General features: G+C 50.8%; 1 protein-coding gene across 2 annotated transcripts in view; it reads left to right on the top strand.

The window, feature by feature from the left end:
- The window catches only part of LOC124957276 (ubiquitin carboxyl-terminal hydrolase 10), a 105,561-nt gene that overhangs the window by 10,794 nt on the left and 76,985 nt on the right, over window positions 1-17,782 (top strand). The window lies entirely within an intron of this gene.

Genomic DNA, 17,782 nt, shown 5'->3' with positions numbered 1-17,782 from the left:
ATAAAATTGAAAAGTTCGACGTACGTAGCGCTGTTTATGGGACTTTTAGGACGTAGTAAACTCGCGCGTTATTCCTCCTTCCGCGGGTCGTTATATTTTTCTTAGCCGCGATTCACGGTCTCCGCGCTCGCGCAGAATTCCTGTTTCCCCGTTCGTTCGCGTTAGTGTTTGTCGCTCGAGCGAACGATCAAACCAACCCCGCCTGTTTCCCTTCTACCATGTCCAAAACTTTTCTCTCCGACTTTACGAGGATCGTTTTCTCATGTCCATCGTTTTTCTTACGACCTTCCCCTTCGTTAGTTCCTTACGAGATCGTTATCTCGGTCTTAATGCATGTCGATCAAATAACAAAAGATTCATCGATCTCTTTGGATATCGATTGGCCGACTTTCGGATAAGACGGCGCTCGGTAGACACGGTAAACGGTAATTAGCGTGAAGCAAGGAATCGTTAGCCGTCGATAGAGATCGCATCGAAGCATTCCGGGGTCTTTTAGCGCTCGCATTCCAGGGATCCCCGTGGAACGGTTAATTATCCGAGGATTTTTCGTTCGAGTCGTGATAACCCTTCGTCGAACGCGCGCGCGCGCGCGCGCGCGCCAGAGAGAGACAGAGAGAGAGAGAGAGAGAGCTTAAGGGGCTAGCAATGAACTTCGACTCGGTAATGAAGCGAGCGCGCCCCCTCCTCGGCTAAACGAGTCGTCGCCTCTGCTTCGGATATATTTTATTGCGTGGCCGCTCTGCTTTATTATCACCGTCGTATCTTCTCCCTCTTTCTCTTCTCTACACCCCCTTTTGCTTCGGCTCCTCCCCAGGCAAGAGAAAGCGTTAGGCGTTTCTGCCTAGATCAACCCTTCCGCGCACTCGGTAACGCCGATTCCAACCCTCGGAAAAACAGTGGCGCTCAACGAGCCGTGCTATCGCGCACGAGTTCGCGCGAGATAAAAGGGTTGCCTACATGTATACGACCTATCGTGTCCCCTCCTTTTACCATAACCAACACTCGAGGAAACTCACGCCTTCGGACAGACCAGAGTCATGGCGACGATTTTCCCCGACGAACTTGGACTTTGACGTTAACGCGAAATATATTCTCTCTGTCTTTGGTTCTCTTTTCTTTTTTTTTTTTTTTCACCTATTGTCGCGAATCGATCGTCTTTACTTAAGAATTTTCCGAATGACGAATTATCCTTGGTACATGAGAACCGGCGGCCCTTAATGGCACGAGCTTAAAACTATAATGCGCCCTAATCCAGCAATATCTCATGCTGTCTTGCGGGATTCGTCGTTCGGCGCGCAGCCGTCCGCCTATTTAGTGGATCATATATATTATACCATTCTCATCAACGGATCAACCCCTTGGCGAATCGAGCCATCCCGCCTTTCGTATCCATTTCCAAGCCAATCGTCCAGGAGTAGTAGGTAATCGAAAGACTAAGGTTCTTCGATCGCTCTAACTACGATGACGTAGAAGGAAGGAGAAAGGAGGAGGAAGAAGAAGAGGATGAGGAGGAGGAGGAAAGCTTGTCGGATCGGCATCTGTTCACGAAGGAATTACGACGTAACTTTGTCTTGGAAGATAGCGCGACGGTTACTCTGGAGCTGAGTGCTACTCGGAGAGGATGGAAGGAGTGTGAAGCTTCGGAGACGAAGGAGAGAGCGAAGAAAGGGGTATATATACCTATGCAAGGAGGAGGAAAGGAGAGAGAGAGAGAGAGAGAGGGGGAGAGAGAGAGAGAGAGAGAGAGAAAGAACGTGAGAGGATGAGAAGCGAAGGAGGTGGGTTTGCGAGCGGCGAGCAAGAGAGTGTGCATGATGGGTGAGGCTCCTCCGAGGCTCGAGTTTCCATTGGGGTTGGTTCTTGCGATATAAGCTCTCAGAGCCACAGCACCGACACCCCCCCTGCGTCTCCTACGACTCCTCCACCTTCACCCCAACACCACCTTCGTCTCTCCACCTCCGCCTCTCGTCTCCAGCACGCAGCTCGGCCGCAGACCCCTACGAGACATACAGCATAGCCACTATCACCCGCAGATAGTGGTGGTTCGGGTCGTCTCTCGGTGTGCTACGGGGTGTCGCGAGCCTCATACATATTCAGCGAATGCATCACCCTCCCCGTCGCAACCCTCCGCTACCCCTCCACCAGAGTCCTCCTTCTCTTCCAACCTGACGACCTCCGCCTACCACCGGTCATCTATTGACCCGATATCCCCGAGGACCAAGACCTATCTCGGGTCGGACCAAAGTTTTCCTGGGTTCTCGCTAAACTCGAATTACAGAGCAGTTTTCGAGACCGATTGATGTTTAGGCGTTTTATCAAAACCGAAAAGCGCCGCAGGAGCCACATCGTTCGTCTGTCTTTTCCCTACCTCTCGTCGTCGTGCTCGCTCTACCTCTCTCTCTCTCTCTCTGTCTCCATATCTATCTATCTATCTATATATCGTTTGGACGCATACACAAAGACGTTCGGTCGCATTTTAAAGGACACGAGATCGGTCCACTGATGATCTACGTGCCTACATACAGGTCTACCTACGTGTATCGACGTAATAATTAGAACCGCAAGAACGGTACGTAATTGATATAAATGCAGCAAAGCGATGACGCGGCGCGGACAGACGTACCGCAGACCGTGGCCGATGGGCAACCGTCATTGTATATCCATGGGCTGCTCGCGCATAACTTAGCATAAATAATAAATAATATTGTGAACACGTGCCGGCATGAATGCGCGTGCGTCATTAATAGCCCGACGGTACGATTCCTTCGTATATACTTATGCTTATGCCGAACCTGCCGGCAGGTTCGCCGGCAACTTGGCCGGCAACTTTGCCGACAACTTCGGCGGCAGGTTCAGCGCCAGCGAGATCAGGTTCGGCCTCTCCTCGGCGAGTTCGCGACGGCATACCGGCTGCTTATCGTCCTTGATTCATGCAACGCTCTTTAAATCGCTCGAGGCCAAGGCACGTCCGAGCCTGACGAATCGCGTCTCGTAATCGCCGAGAAGACGAGATCGATCTCTTCGAGAAGGATCGTTCGATCGAAACGTCGCAATAAATCCTACCAAGGCAAAATGCCAAGAGGAGAGAGGAGATGGAGGAATGGAAAAAGGAGAGGTAGATGGAAAAAGGAGGGGGAGGATGATACGGTGTGTGTGGCTGTGGCGGTGGCGAAGAACGTTCGTCTTTTCGAGGTGATAATGACGAGAGGAACAACACGGCGAAACGCACGGTAGCCATCGAGCCGGGTGTCTCTTTCCCGTGTAACCGAATAGCGATGCTAATCTTGCCTCGGTCCGTGGATACGTGGAACGAGAGAGGCCCTGCGTGTCCGAGAGCCATCCAGGCCGAGTTCCAGTTCCAGGACCGGCGCCGTCGCTAGCCCGGTGTCCGCTTCCAGTCCTAATACCCTTTATCGCGAATTAAGATGTTGTCGGGGTGTGGTGCCCATTTCCTCTTTCTTCGAATTGGCACCGAGTGAATTACGAAGTAGCTTTAGCCCGTTACCGAGAAGAAACGATCGACATCTCGGATCGGAAAGATAAAAGTAATTACGCGAGACCGCGTGCGTTTACCCATCGAGAGAGGAAGCACCGGTTCGGAATACGAACGGGTGCTATCTTTCATCGTGGCCGCTTTGTTTGTCGATAAAACTCAACGAGAACTTTGGATCATCGAGAACCTATAATCATCGACAAATTCATTAACTTTTCAAGAGTTCTCCATGGTTGCGTGCATCTATTCTCTATATTATTCTATGTCTACTCTTTCCTATCCGATGTTTTCTCCAAATAATTTGTCAGTACCGTCGACAAACAAAAAAAAGCGTTCTTGTACGGGCAAAGAAGAGGCTCTCCCTGAAATATGTCGCGCGTTGCGAGTTAGTTTAATATGCAAATGGTCGCTGAAGATAACGGGTCGATCCGTGAAGAGTGAAGAAGGCCAAGTCGTGATTCCGGTAGCCGTGTCTTCCCAGCCCTGCGTCTCTTACCTTCTCCTTCTCCTCCTTCTCCTCCTCCTCCTCCTCCTCCTTCTTCTTCTTCTTCTTCTTCTTCTTCTTCTTCTTCTTCTTCTTCTTCTTCTTCTTCTCCGGAGCTTTCGACGGTCTTACCGAGAGGCGCTCGAGTCCACGGGCACGGGAGAGAAGGAAGGAGAGAAGATGAGAGAGAGGGAAACAGGGAGCCAGCTTGCTCGCTCCTGGTGAGTGAATTGAGAGATAAGGGGCCCACGCTTAGCCCCCCATGGACGGCCAGGGACGCATCCTGCACCTTCCCAACATGACCGAGAGATCGAATCGAGAGAGAGAGAGAGAGAGAGAGAGAGAGAGAGAGAGATCCGACGTTAACAGAAAGAGCCTTTCTTCTTCCTTTGCTCCTAGAATGAATAAAGAAAAGAAACAAAAAAAAATACTCGAATCGATCGATCTTTCAGGGAATAAGAAGTAAGGATAATGTAAAGGATCCCCTAGCAGCGGTTGCAACTGCTGATTTAAATCCTATCGAAAGGGATAACCTCGAACCGATATGGACGTAGAAGGAAGAATCAGATGGATAACGTCGAATCAAAATCTTCCATCGGACAGCGCGCGATAATCTCAAAAGGATTCATCGATTGGACGCTCTCGTACATCCCTGCACGCTTAATCCTGTAATGGCTCGGCGAAGATGCGAGCGTGTCGTGCGGAGGTGTATCTACTCTCCTCCATCCTGTAGCGGCGTCGGCGGCGGCTGGTCCTCCTCTTCCTCGCGTCTCTCGATCCCTAACTCGACCGGTGAAGCGTGATCGCCGCTTCGACGGTGGTGAGAAGAAGTCGAGGAAGGAGAGAAACAGCATCGTCTCTGTCTCTCGTAGAGAAAGGACCAAGACGACGGACTACACGGACTACGACGACTACTAAGACGAAGACGACGACTTAGATAGAGAGAGAGAGAGGTAGCTTACCGCCTTGGCCTTACCGGTATTCGTCGCTGTCGTCGGAGGCTCCGGAGGGAGTCAAACGGACGGGGAGAGTCGAGGGGGTTGGTAGCTAAGGTAGGTAAGCGCTTCATTAGGCCGCGAGAGCTCCCTAATTACACACGGCCTCATTAGCGGCTTCCATTCTCCCTCTCTATCTCTCTCTCTCTCTCTCTTCCTCACCATCTTACTCTACCATTCCCTCTTCCACGCCTTCGAGCCGCGGTCCTACTCGTAGGTATATCCTCTGAAAGTACCTCGCCCTCCGCGCGCTATCTCTCACTCTTCTCCGCAGATATACGAGCGGTGGTGGCGTCGGCAGCGGCGGGGGAGCAAGAGGCGTGTATACACGCTAGAAAGAGGGAGATTGAGAGGAGGTGGAGGACGAACTCGGGGGAGCCACAACGCCGTGTTCGTCGCCGCAATGAGCTTCCCAACAACCGACTGCAGCTATGTGTCTGCCTAAACGAACCAGCAAACCGCCAAATGGCACCTGATCGTTCTACCGAACATTCGTGAATTATTTCACGCGTACAAAGAGAAAGAGGGAATGTTCGGGTAGAAGGATCGCGTGAAAGGTAATGGCAGGGTTCTTACGAGCTAGCAATAGGTACGAACGTGGAAGCGTGTAAAAGTCGCGCAATGAAATTAAACCGTGACGCGATCAAAGAACCGGCACGGCAAAAGAAACGAGGAAAATCACGGATAGAGCTGTCTCGCGTGACTCGGAGAAACCTACGGACCTTCGAGCATTGTTCGCGCTACCGCAATTCTTATTAATTAACTCTCTCTCTCTTTCTCTCCCTCCCTCCCTCCCTCCCTCCCTCCCTCCCTCTCTCTCTTGACACTTGAGAAGGTTCCTCGAAAAATGAAGAGCCTCGTATACGTCCTGACCCTAACGCCGTCGAATACCAACGCACGTTCCGCTAATAGACCGCTCATTATTTATGCATTTAAAAGGCACAGACAGACAAAGAGAGAGAGAGAGTGAGAGAAAGGGTCTCCCTCTTGGCAACCCTTTCGCGTCGTCCCTTTCGATCGAAAATGGCAACGATGTCATTTCGAACCCCTTTTAACTACCAGCCGAAAAGGGGCTCAAAGTCCAGGACACCCCCGTTACGATTCGAAATGTCGCTTAACAGAAGGAATGCATTCCTCGGAAACGATAAAGAATTCTGTTCCGGCGAATACACCTGGTCGAATGGTTTCGTTCGCGATCGATGTTCATCGTCCGTCCATCCGTCCGTCCATTCGTCCGTCCGTCCACCCGTCCGTCCGTCCGTCCGTCCGTCCGTCCGTCCGTCCGTTCGTCCGTTCATCCGTCCAGTCCATCCATCCGGCGTTCCTTTTCGTCGGGGTTGAATGCGTTGGCGCGCGGATGAGAGGGGGGTGGTGGCTGCGGTGGTCCGCGGGGCTCCGCCGGAAACGGTCCATCACGTGACCACGTGACCACGTGACGGTCTGGCCTTTGTTCCGCGCGATCATTAGTCTGTCAATATGCCCAAACGACGCTCCGGCCTCTACGCTCGTCCACGGTCTCTAACGTTCGCCGACGAACGTACGCCGAGAGCGGGTCTATCTATAGGTATACGTAGGTGTATCTACCTGCACAATGCGTCCATTGTCTTCCGTGCTCTCGCGTATTATATTCTCCTATTATGCACGTGGACGCGTGCGTGGACGCGTGCGTGCACGCTCGAATCGCGCGAAAGATCGTGATTTCACGACGTTGGATAGCTGGTAGAATAGAATAGAGCAGAGAGAGAGAGAGAGAGGTAGACGAATCGTATCGCGGGAGATCCGTAAATCACGTTCGAGTCGATTGGATAATCCGACGGTGTTAACGCTCTCGCCACCTCCGCTTCCTCGGGATCTTCCGATGATCCCAAAGGCGTCCCTGCGCGTCTTCGTCGCTCTTCGTGTCGCCAGAGAGACAGAGAAAGGAGAGAGAGGGAAAGAGGGAAAGAGAAAAGACTACGCTCCCTCTGGCACGTTAAATCCAGATATATGATGCGCGACCGTGACATGCAAATCTGGTCAAAGCCCGGCGCCATTACGTTTTCAAATCTTTAAAGTGTGTTTAGACAGCCGTCGCGGGGGCAACGACGATGCACCCTCCTTCCTACACGTGTCCTTCTCCAAACGATATCGGTATATTGAAGATAGATAAGCGCACCCTAAGCAATAGACGGACGAGAAATACGTAGTTGGATTCGATCGCGATCGAGCACCGCTGCGCTTTCGATCAACGAGTCTTCGACGTGGACGATCGATGCGCACGACTACGACGACGAGGACGACAGCGATCGGTTCTCTCGCGGAGACGAGTTTTTGTCCTTCGCCGAGGCCGTTCATCGGAGTTTATTTCGTTCGATTCGTGCGGCCACGCAACAGGGCGGTCCACGTATAGGACCCTGCTAAGGATATACTATGGCGCGCGCGCTATATCGTGTGCGCCTCGTTTTACGTTTTATAGCGAGCCCAATTAATGTCCGACAAAAAGTAGCCAGATTCGAGGGTGGTCGACACCCACCGTTGAGAGGGACCGTCGAGGAGCGGCCATCGATCGCGTTCGAGGACATCACCAAAGACAACGACGTGAATGATCCAGAGTCGAGATCGAGAAGAGTACGGGGTCAAGCTCGTCGTCGATCTTTCGGACGACGAATTCACGGACATTGTCCAGAGCTGATAAGAAGGGCTTCTTGCGATTCGACCGTTGTTCTCCCTTTGTTTTTTGTCCTCTTCAAGCCCATGAATCCTTCTATCCCTTCTCGCGATTGAAAGACAAAGAGACGAAACGAACGTTTCGTGGTATTTCGCTTCTCGATTGCGCTCTGACTTTTGCTCTTTGTGTTTTACGCTCTCTCTCTCTCTCTCTCTCTCTCTCTCTCTCTCTCTCTGACTGATTGGCTGGCTGACTGGACACGCCCGAATAATCGACGAGTTACGTCGTCGATGTCAAAGCTCGTCGCGAGGAGACCAACTTTTTTCTCTCTCGATACGCTAGCAAGTTCGAAAGCAGTAGCCCGAAGGATCGAAGGCGGTACTACACCGAGCATGTAATAATAATAAATACCGGAGCGGATTCGCGCGCGATTCGTAAGCGTGGAAGCCGTAGAACAATGGACGAACTCGAGTCCGAGCGAGCGGAGGAACCCTCGACACAATGGGAACCAAGTTGCCGGTCTGACCTCCGACCTCGAGTTCTTCGCCGGCGCGCCACCGCTTTCGGATTCGTCCGTTCGATTGTGTGCTAATGCCTTCTCTCCGTCGTCCGCACCCTCCGAGAGCCATCCTCCGCGCTTTCCCTCCGCTTTCCCTCCGATCGATCGGAATCGATGTATTCGCGAGCGAGAATTGTGAATAGAGAACGAAGAGAGAAAGAGAGAGAGAGAGAGAGAGAGAGAAAGAGAGAGAGGAGAGAGAGAAAGAGAAACAGATAGAGATAAAGGGGAAGAGAGAGAGAGAGAGAGAGAGGAAGGAAGAAAGAAAAACGAGTCCTTCTCTCTACTTTTCCAGCAACATTGCGTTTGGATCCGCGAAGGGTGAGTACGCTTTCCGGTGGCCTTGCACCCGAATTCGAAACTTTCCCCGTTAGCTCGCGGCGCGCTAGAGGAGAGGCAAAGAGAAGAGAGGAGAAGCGAGCGAGAAGAGAGCGTGAGACAGAGAGATGGAGAGTGAGAGGGGGAGAGAAAGAGGGTCGGGACACGAAGGTCAGTGTCTGCATAAAAGCACGCGAGCTGCCGCTGGAGGCTACAGACTGTCGGTTCGAGACTGCCGAGGCGTTTGCTATGCGGGCTGCGCAGGCCGCGGCTACGTGCCCTGCCTGACGAGCCACGACTCAAATTCAACTCAAACTCTGCTTTCTGCATCTGCTATTCCGCTTTCCCTCCTTGCCGACCTACGTATGTGTACGTTAGACAGCTAGAGCCGCGCTCTAGATTTCGATCGGCCGATCCAGGAACTTTCTTTCCGTCGCGTACTTTTCTTTTTTTCTCTCGCTTAAGGGAAACGAGTATTTTTTTCTTTCTTTTATTTTTTTACGTTTTAATGGTACCGACAAGCGAGGGACATGAGCAAGGGGTTCGAAAAATATGTAGGGACGATTATCCGACGTTACAGTAATTAAACCGAAATAAAAATCCATCCGCTCGGTCGTTCATCGATCCTCGCTCCGACCATTTTTCGTTGTCACACCTCCTACTGTCCTCTCGACCGCCCTCCCTGTTCAACGCTTTCCGATTCTCTCCCGCGGGTCTCCCCCTAACTGCCATGTTTTTCTCCTTCATCGTCGACACCTCGCTCGTGTCCGGCCTGCTAATAACCCACCGTCAACGAAATTATTGCCTTTCGTTTTCCCATTCGTTTCTCGGTAACAATTTTGAAGGTGAAAAAGAAAGAGAGAGAGAGAGAGAGAGAGAGAGAGAGAGAGAGAGAGAGAGAAAAGAGAAAGAAAGAACGAACGCGCATGCCACGATCGACGAAAACACGACTCTTCTAATCTCGCTCGTAGCGTGTACGCGCTACCGGCGGATCAGCTGACTAGCAAAGCTGACCTAATTATTATGCATTTATTCGCGCGTATTCAAATGCGCCGTGCGGCGTTGGCTGTTCTCTCCCTCTCTCTTTCTCTTTCTCTCTCTTTCTCTCTCTCTCTCTCTCTCTCTCTCTCTCTCTCTTTCTCTCTCTCTGCTTCTCATCCTCTCGTCCTCTCCTTCTTCCTCTTTCGCGCACGCATCCGTAACATCTATCGGGCTCCTTCGCGCCAAACTACTATATTCGTGTTTTCGTGCACGCACGAAGGCTAACAGAGACCGATCGGGCTCAAAGACGGAAACTCTTTAGCATCGTTCGCCGGACTCGCGAAGCGCTACCTAATGCGGCTCTCTTCCGACGTGGCTTGACTTTATCGATCCACCTTCCGTCTCTCTTACCTATCAACAACGACTTGAGAACGAACCGTCCGAGGAATCCTTTACTGCTATGAGCTAAATCAGTTCGATACGAAACGATTTCGAACTAATTGGATAGCGGGTAGAAAGTATGCGATCGGCAATTACGGAATCGATCGTAAGCACGGTAGCGAGTAACAGCTAGTGCCAGACACCGATGTTGTCTGTTTCAAGGACGGAATCTGCAAGACTTGAGGACAAAAAATTGCCGATCGATCGGGGAAAAGAGACAGAGAGAGGGAGATGATGAGAAGGAGAGAGAGAAAAGGGGAAAAGATTTTGCACAGCGGTTGTGGAAATCGGAAAGGTGATGGCGTCGCGGGATCGATAAGCCGGTATCTCGTCGAGGGAACAGGTGTAGGCCGAATTCCCACGTCCTATTGCTTCTACGATCTGACGAATCTACTCGCAAGAGCTAATCAGCGTACCGATGACTTCGGGGAAGGCATTCCAAAACACGACGTGGTAGCTCTCCTCGATAACAGGCCTTGCCGGAATAGCTATCTCGTGTCGGTCGTCCAGCCTCCTCATCCTCCTCTACCATTCCTCTTGCTCTTCCCTCGTGTCGGTCTGTCGGTCGGTCGGTCGGTCGATGCTTCGGTCTCGTCCGCGGTGAAGCAGCCAACAGCAACGAACAACTCAGAGAGAGAGAGAGAGAGAGAGAGAGAGAGAGAGAGAGAGCGAGAGAGAGAGAGAGAGAGAGAGCTCGCACGCACAGGCGTCCTCTCTCTCTTCCGACGCACAGGCGCGTGTTCGTACGTACAGTGAGTAGGAGCAGTGCGGGAGGGCGTCTCGGCGCCATGCTGATTTGCATGCGCCGCCATGACGGCCAGCACCGCTCAAGCGGAGTTCGAGAGGGGTTGCGCGAGCCGACGGAGGGTTCGGAGGGTGAGCATCGATCGCTTTCTCCTTTTCCCGCCTTCCCTCCTCTCCTATCCTTCCTCTCTCTCTCTCTATCCTTCTCTCCATCTATCTCTCTCTGCTCGAGGATATTCACCCTCCTCGGAGTGGTCACGGTCTCCACCGCGAAATTCGCCTTCCTTTATTGAATGTCGACCGAGAAGATCCGAGTACCGTGAACCTGTCGCCAGTTACTCGTCACCGTTCGTTGACGCTGATTCCACTTTTACGAGCATACGATATACGAGCCAACATTATCCTCTTACGCCTTATAATCGAATCATAAAGAGAGAAAGAACAAAAGTTGGAGTTTTGAAATCGATCAGAGACGTCGTTAATAACTCTATAGATTTTTCTTTAGTAATTGTTTTCTTTAGTAATATCTGCCAGTTCCTGGCAGAGATAAAGAGAGATGTGTGTGAAAGAGAGAGAGAGAGAGAGAGAGAGACGTGGCAAATAGAAGGACGGACAAACGAACGGAAGGAAGGAAGGAAGGAAGGAAGAAACGAAAAAGGGGTGAAGGAGAGCAGCAACGACCTGGCGAACAGCGGCCGTAGTCGTCTATTTACTTATGCAGCCGGCGATAGGGACGAAGGGGTGTAAGGGGTTGGAGCCTCAGGCTCTGTTTGTTTTCGTTGGACCACATAGCGTGATACGTTTGCGTAATGCGCTACGTCCGTCGTCCTTTCCTCCTTCTCTCTGGCAACCCCACTGGCATTGCCTCCATCGCGTACATCCCTCTTTCTCTCACAGCACCCCCTCCTTGCCGCTATCCTCCTCCGGGGGTAGCAACGGCTGCGGTGGAATCTGCCAGGCGGTAACTCATCCGCACGCCCGTATTCTCGGATATGTTTTTGCTCATTCTATCTCTCTCTCTCTCTCTCTCTCATACACATACACACACACACACACACAGCCCACAATCACACACGCGCGCGTGCGAGCACATACACACAATTGCTCCTTCCTCCGTCTCTATATTTTCCTCTTCTCTACCAGAGCCACCCATGCCTCGTCGTCTATCCTATCGTCCTTCATTTTCATTTTCGGCAAAGAGCAGGAACGCGTCGAGACAAAGACCGCGCCCGGAAAAAGAATAACAGATAATAAAAACGTTCGGTCGCATTAAATGCACCATAAATCACTGTCGGATAAAGCGCTACGTTCTCCGATCCGGCGGTAGCGTAGCGTTCGAACGGTATTCCGCGCTAAATCGACGTTCTCTCTTTCTCTCGCGATGACCACAGGATGCCACGAAACGAACAGCGGAGCTAGAGATCCTATCTGATCGGCTAATTTAACTCGGTAAGGTAATTATACGCGAATACCGATCTCTTCGTCGAGATCCAGTCCTGATTTTTTTTCCGCGTTCCACGCTCTATGATCCGAGCATACGGTTGAATTGATAAAACGGATATTAAAGTTGCGAGAGCGTACCGTTACAAACGTACCGTAAATACTTACTTAGGTACGCACGCGCTTCGCGTCCCTTTTCGTTCTGCCGAGAAGAACGATAACATCGTAAACCATTCCTTTGCCCTTTCTCCTAGCGTTCATCGGTGACTCACATTGACTCTATCGAGATTCGGTCGTCAAAGTCGTAGGGAGTTTTTCTTTTTTTTCTTCTCTCTTCTTCTTTCTTCTTTTTTTTTTTTAATTATAAAGAAGTAGCAGAACGATAGCCGGGTAGGACAATAATAAGGGGACAGTGACCTCGATAACGGGAAAATCGAAAAACGGATAAAGAGAGAGAAAGAGAGGTCGATCCGAAGTAAGGTTTTACGGGATGCCTTCCGATGGAAGAACCGTCGATGTGTAGAAAGTCAGCAAATATCTAAAAAGACTATCCGTACGTAGGTATAGTTGTATAGCCGCGGGAGTGTATGAGTCTTGTCCGCGTAAAGCTAGGTGTACTCGCGTACTTTTCTCAGATATCTATGTAGTACGAGGTGGATGGGAAAAGAGACTGAAAGATGGGAGAAGGAGAAAGATAGAGGGAGAGAAAGTAGGGAGTAGAGCGGGGTGAGTAGAGATGGTGTGGACCCCTTGGATGGTTGCCTCATGAAAGATGCATAAGACGACTCACCGGGGGCGCGATAAAGAGTCGACAACAGACAGACCGACAGTCACCCCTGTTCACCCCCTTCCTAATACCCGTTGCAATACAGTGCCACCCTGCGCGTATAGGAATACCGAGATGCGGCTACCACCCACCACCGCAGGAGGGTGGGTCCCGCTATCAATTAATTATAATCTAGATTGATGGATCCGATCCATAGCCGTATCGGAGATTAGTCTCGCTGCTGTCGTTGCCAAGCCTCCATCCGAAAAACTACCAAAAAGAGAGAGACAGAGAGAGAGAGAGAGAGAGAGAGAGAGAGAAAGAAAATGACTTTGGACGTCGAGGTTGGAGCTAGAGATCCGTTCGTTCGACGTTTTTTCGACGACGACTCTTGGAGGAAGAGAACGGCATTGGCAGGAAGAAAACGGAAGCGTCGACGTTACGTCGAGTTACGTTCGCGGGGTCTCTAGGCTAATGGCATGCAAGCGAGCGCCGGTGCGATGGCGGCAAGCTACCGGCTTGCCCGGTCGATAGGAATTAGCATTTTTATGGGTCTATCTCGCTTACGTGCTACGATGCCCCGTGGCACCAAGATTCTTTCGCATTGTTCACGCACGCCTTCTCCTCTCTTTCTCTCCCTCCCTCCCTTCCGCCCTCCCTCGCCTCGTCCCTCTCCTTCTCTCTCCCTCTCTCCTCATCCTCGCGTATTCGCGTATTTCGCGTCGATGTAAAACGATCGTCCTCAGGAACTTTCTTCGAAAGTCATCCACCTCGAAACTCTCGGCGAACGAACCGGAAGATCCGAACGGAAGAACGTATTTTCACCGATAAGCGACTACTCGATATTTTCTTCTCTCCCACGCTCGATCGCCTTCTTTCTTCTCCTCCTGAACCTCTTGATGCGCCAAGCTTCCGCTCTACGATCCGCTAACTTCTCAACGATGGGAAGATTCGCTCGCGGTTGCTTCTCGTCGACGTGTCAGACGGTCCTCCGCCGTTCTGTGTGCGGTCTCGCTCTTGCTGCACGCTCGAAATAAAAAGGATCGATAATAAATCGGTTGCCGCTACCAGTGAAACGTAGAGCGTTCTCTTGTCTTCCTCGGAGGCGCCGCGAAAAAACTTGCGCCGCGTAGAAAGATCAACTTCTTTGGCAAATCGACCGCGGCCATCGGCTAATTGCCGATGCTGCCGCGCGAGCGACTTTCGAGAAGCGCTCTTACTACTCCCTCCTCCTCCTCTTCGCTTCCAAGGAGGAGGAGGAGGAGGAGGTGGTGGAGGAGGAGGAGTATCGTTCTACGTTACTCTCGAAAAACTCGAATATCGATTCTTGCCATATGCGGACAAGCCTCGCCATATTACATGTACACACCAGCCTACTTGTCATCGCGAGGTAAAACAGCCGACTAGTTGCCAAGTATTCAAATCGTTTAAAGATTCGATTAAGATATCGGCGTATCGTTATGGCGTATACAGCTGGTATCGATCTCGAAAATCTCGCGAATTTACCGCGACAAGATCGAGATCGAGATCGAGAGAAGAAGAGGAGATGCACGACGGTCGAAGGTTAAACACACGTGTGCCGAGCAAAATACTAGCGTAGAAGCTATGAGGTGTTTAGTGCGTATTACGGGGGTAAGGGCCGCCATCGAGGGATGGCACGTAGAGAGCGTCGCGAAGAGTCGAAGCGAGACCGAGGACGAGAGAGGGTGGAAGAGGAGCGAGCGAGAGAGAGTGAGAGGGGGTGGGAGGGAGGAGGGGACGCATCGAAGGGCCGGAGGGTATTCGGTGAAAGGCGCTTGCGCGTTTCCATGGGCACCGTGTCTCTATACGCCCCTTCTTCCGCGAAAGAGAGTTAGGTATACATCCCATTCCAGCGCATTCGTCCCCCCTTTAGTCACTCCATCTCGTTCTGTCACTGCTCGTTCTACGCGCCCTGCTGCCCACTCCAAAATCCTTTGCTCTCTCTCTCTCTCTCTCTCTCTCTGCCCCTCTAGCCGCTCACTTCCTCCTCTTCTTCCTCTTCTTCTTCTTCTTCTTCTTCATCCTTCTCCTCCTCCTCCTCCTCCTCCTCCTCCTCTTATTCTTACTCTTTGGATTCTTCCTTTCCGATTTTCTCATCTCATTCCGTGTTTCCGTATTCGAATGGGTGATAGTTGACTTTGCCGAAATTTTTCCTTTCCTTTTTTTTCTTCTTCTTTTTTTTTTCTTTTTTTATCACTCGGAATAAAACGAGATCAAAGAGTTTTACGTGGTGCTTAAATCGCGGCTTGGTAATGCAACGGTAAGCGAGAGACATTCAACCTGTTTTCGCTTCTGTCAACTTTATTTCCAACGATATCGTTACATAAGAGTCGGTGCAATTTCAAGATATACCGGTATATCCTATCTTAATGAATTCTAAAGCGGTTTTCCTTTCGAACCGTCCCCATTCTTGCGGGGTCAGCGTGTTAAGCGTAGGTGCGTTTCAGTCGCTTTCCTTTAAACGACATAAAAAACCGATCGACCGCTTTTCGGTGTTTACTTCGGGAAATACAAATTCCGCGCGGAACTTTGGTCAGTTTTCTCTCTCTCTCTCTCTCTCTCTCTCTCTCTCTCTCTCGAGTTAAAATAAGAAGGTGAGATGTTTTTTAGGAAGAGTGGAGAGTTTTATAGGTCGACAATAACCTAGGCCGTTCGATGATGATCGAATAGGAAGATGCAAAAACTTCGTCTATTTCGAATATAAAGCGCATATAATTTGGATCGAACGACGATGCGAGAACACCGAGCGAATACTTAGAATTTCTCTTACGCAACAACCTGTTTTACAAGATACATTATCCCACGCGATTCGTGTCGCGCGTGGGTTATGGCATTGACTGCTGGTCGCGTTTATGACGGAGTTTAACTAACAACTTTTTGGAGAGACGTCTCCGTTCTAAAACGGAGTAGAGGAAGCAAACGGATCAGACACGCTGATCGATCAATCCGGAATGAGGAAATGAAAAAAAAAAAAGAAAAAAAAAAAAAAAAAGAAAAAAAAAAAGTGAAAGAAAAAGAGAGCGAAAAAAAAGGAAGAAAAAGAACGCGAAGAGAGAAAAGAATGCGAAAACGAAAAGGGCTGTTTATGATTTTTCTATTGAAGCGTAACTAGGTGGCACGCGATGTGGTACGTGTAATAAAGTCCTTTACGCGGCAACTAACCGCTCGAGGGTTCGAACGGAGCACCGCGTGCGTTTACCGTTTACTATCGACGTTACAGCCGGTCGTACACATAAATCGCTTTACGATCTGTCGCTAAAAACGGATTTCATGCGAAAGTAGGTAGCTGCTGGAGGTAAGCTCGGCCTATCTCTCCCTCCGCGTCGGTCTTTCCCCTCTGGAAGGGCTTGTCGTTTTCTCCTGAGGAGAAGGAACAAAAATTAATACCGTCGATGATCGCTCGTCGTCGGAGTTTGCGAGGACAGAGCGTAGTAGAGGATAGGGTAGGGTAGGGTAGGTAGATACGTAGCGCGCGCACGAGATGGAGTAGGGCGAGAGGACAAGATGATGGATGGTTCCTCTCTCTTCTCTCTCTCTCTCTCTCTCTCTCTCTCTCCCACCTCGCTCTTAGCAGCGAGAAGTGAGGGCGTCTCGACGCTGACGACGATGCTGACGCTAATGAGCAAAATATGAGGCGCCACTCCTTCCTCTCTTTCGTTTCTCAGGCCCCCCTCTCTCTCTCTCTCTCTCTGCCTATCACCCTCCGCTCTTTCTGCTTCTCTCCACTCCACTCTCCGTTCCTCCCTTTCTTCCTCCGTCGTACGTGCCCTCCTCCTCCGCGGCTGCTATCGATTGCGTTCTCCGAAAGCGCGAGAGAAGACGAAAGCTACGAGTCCAAAAGAAAGAGCCCTCCTTCCTCATCTTTCATCTCTTTCCCTTCCTTTTTCTTAGGATGGATGGCCATTAAAAGGGCTCTGCCGTTGCTCGGCGGTCGCACCTCCGCGCTCTCGAGGACGCTCGTTCGCGCGGAAACGCGAAGCATTAACGAGTGGAACTCGTCGCCGCATATCCCTTTTTCTTTCTTTCGTTCTTTCTTTCGTTCGTTCGTTCGTTCGTTCGTTCGTTCGTTCTTTCTTTCTTTCTTTCCTTCTTTCTTTCTTCCTTTCTTTCTTTCTTTCCTCGACCCCGCCCTCTCGCTTCGACTCTTCGCTAGTGCCGGATGTCCACACTCGTTTTTACCGAGTGGACGGGACCAGAACCCGACGAAAAAGGGACCCGTTTAATTTCATTTCGTCGGCACCGCCCGCCCTCCCTCCCTCTCTTTCTCTCTCTCTCTGTCTCTCCTCTCCTCTCCTCTCCGCAAACCCTCCTTTCTATTTCTTTTTCGATCCTTCTCCGTTCGACGCCCGAAGCGACGAGACACAAGATCCAGACGCAACGCGAAAAAGAAAAGCCCTCGCTTTTACGTTTTACGAGCCTTCGCCAACTTCTACTTCCTCTTCCCTCGTTCCTCCTCCTTCGGAGGTTCCTTTAAAGAAGCTCCATAGTTACTTAGGAACTAAGTTTATCGAGTAACGCTTTCTTATCTCCTCGTCTTTCTCTCTTACGAATCAACGATGCGTGGTGGAAGGTCTCGTTAGAAATGAGCCGAGCCAGTCGTTTTCCCTGGCGAGTCGTTAACGAAAAACTACTCTCGCTTCCTCTCTTCGTGGCTAAAATTATTCGCGCTTTTTGCCTTACGAAGGACGCAAGTAACCCAAAGTTGGAGAGTAAGCTTCAGAGAAAGATCGGCAAAGTCACGAGAGGAGTAGGAGAAAGAGGGAGGAGGAGGAGGAGAAAGACGCGGAGGTAGGGCAAATTAATTAATTTGGCAAATCATCGCATCCCAGTGTAAACAGGGTGCTTCGATCTGTCTTCCGAGTACAAAGGGAAGGGTGGAGGTGTCGAGAGGGG

Source organism: Vespa velutina, chromosome 25 (genome assembly GCF_912470025.1).
Source record: "Vespa velutina chromosome 25, iVesVel2.1, whole genome shotgun sequence".
In the NCBI taxonomy this organism is placed as follows: Eukaryota; Metazoa; Arthropoda; class Insecta; order Hymenoptera; family Vespidae; genus Vespa; species Vespa velutina.
This window is presented reverse-complemented; position numbering and strand designations above follow the sequence as displayed.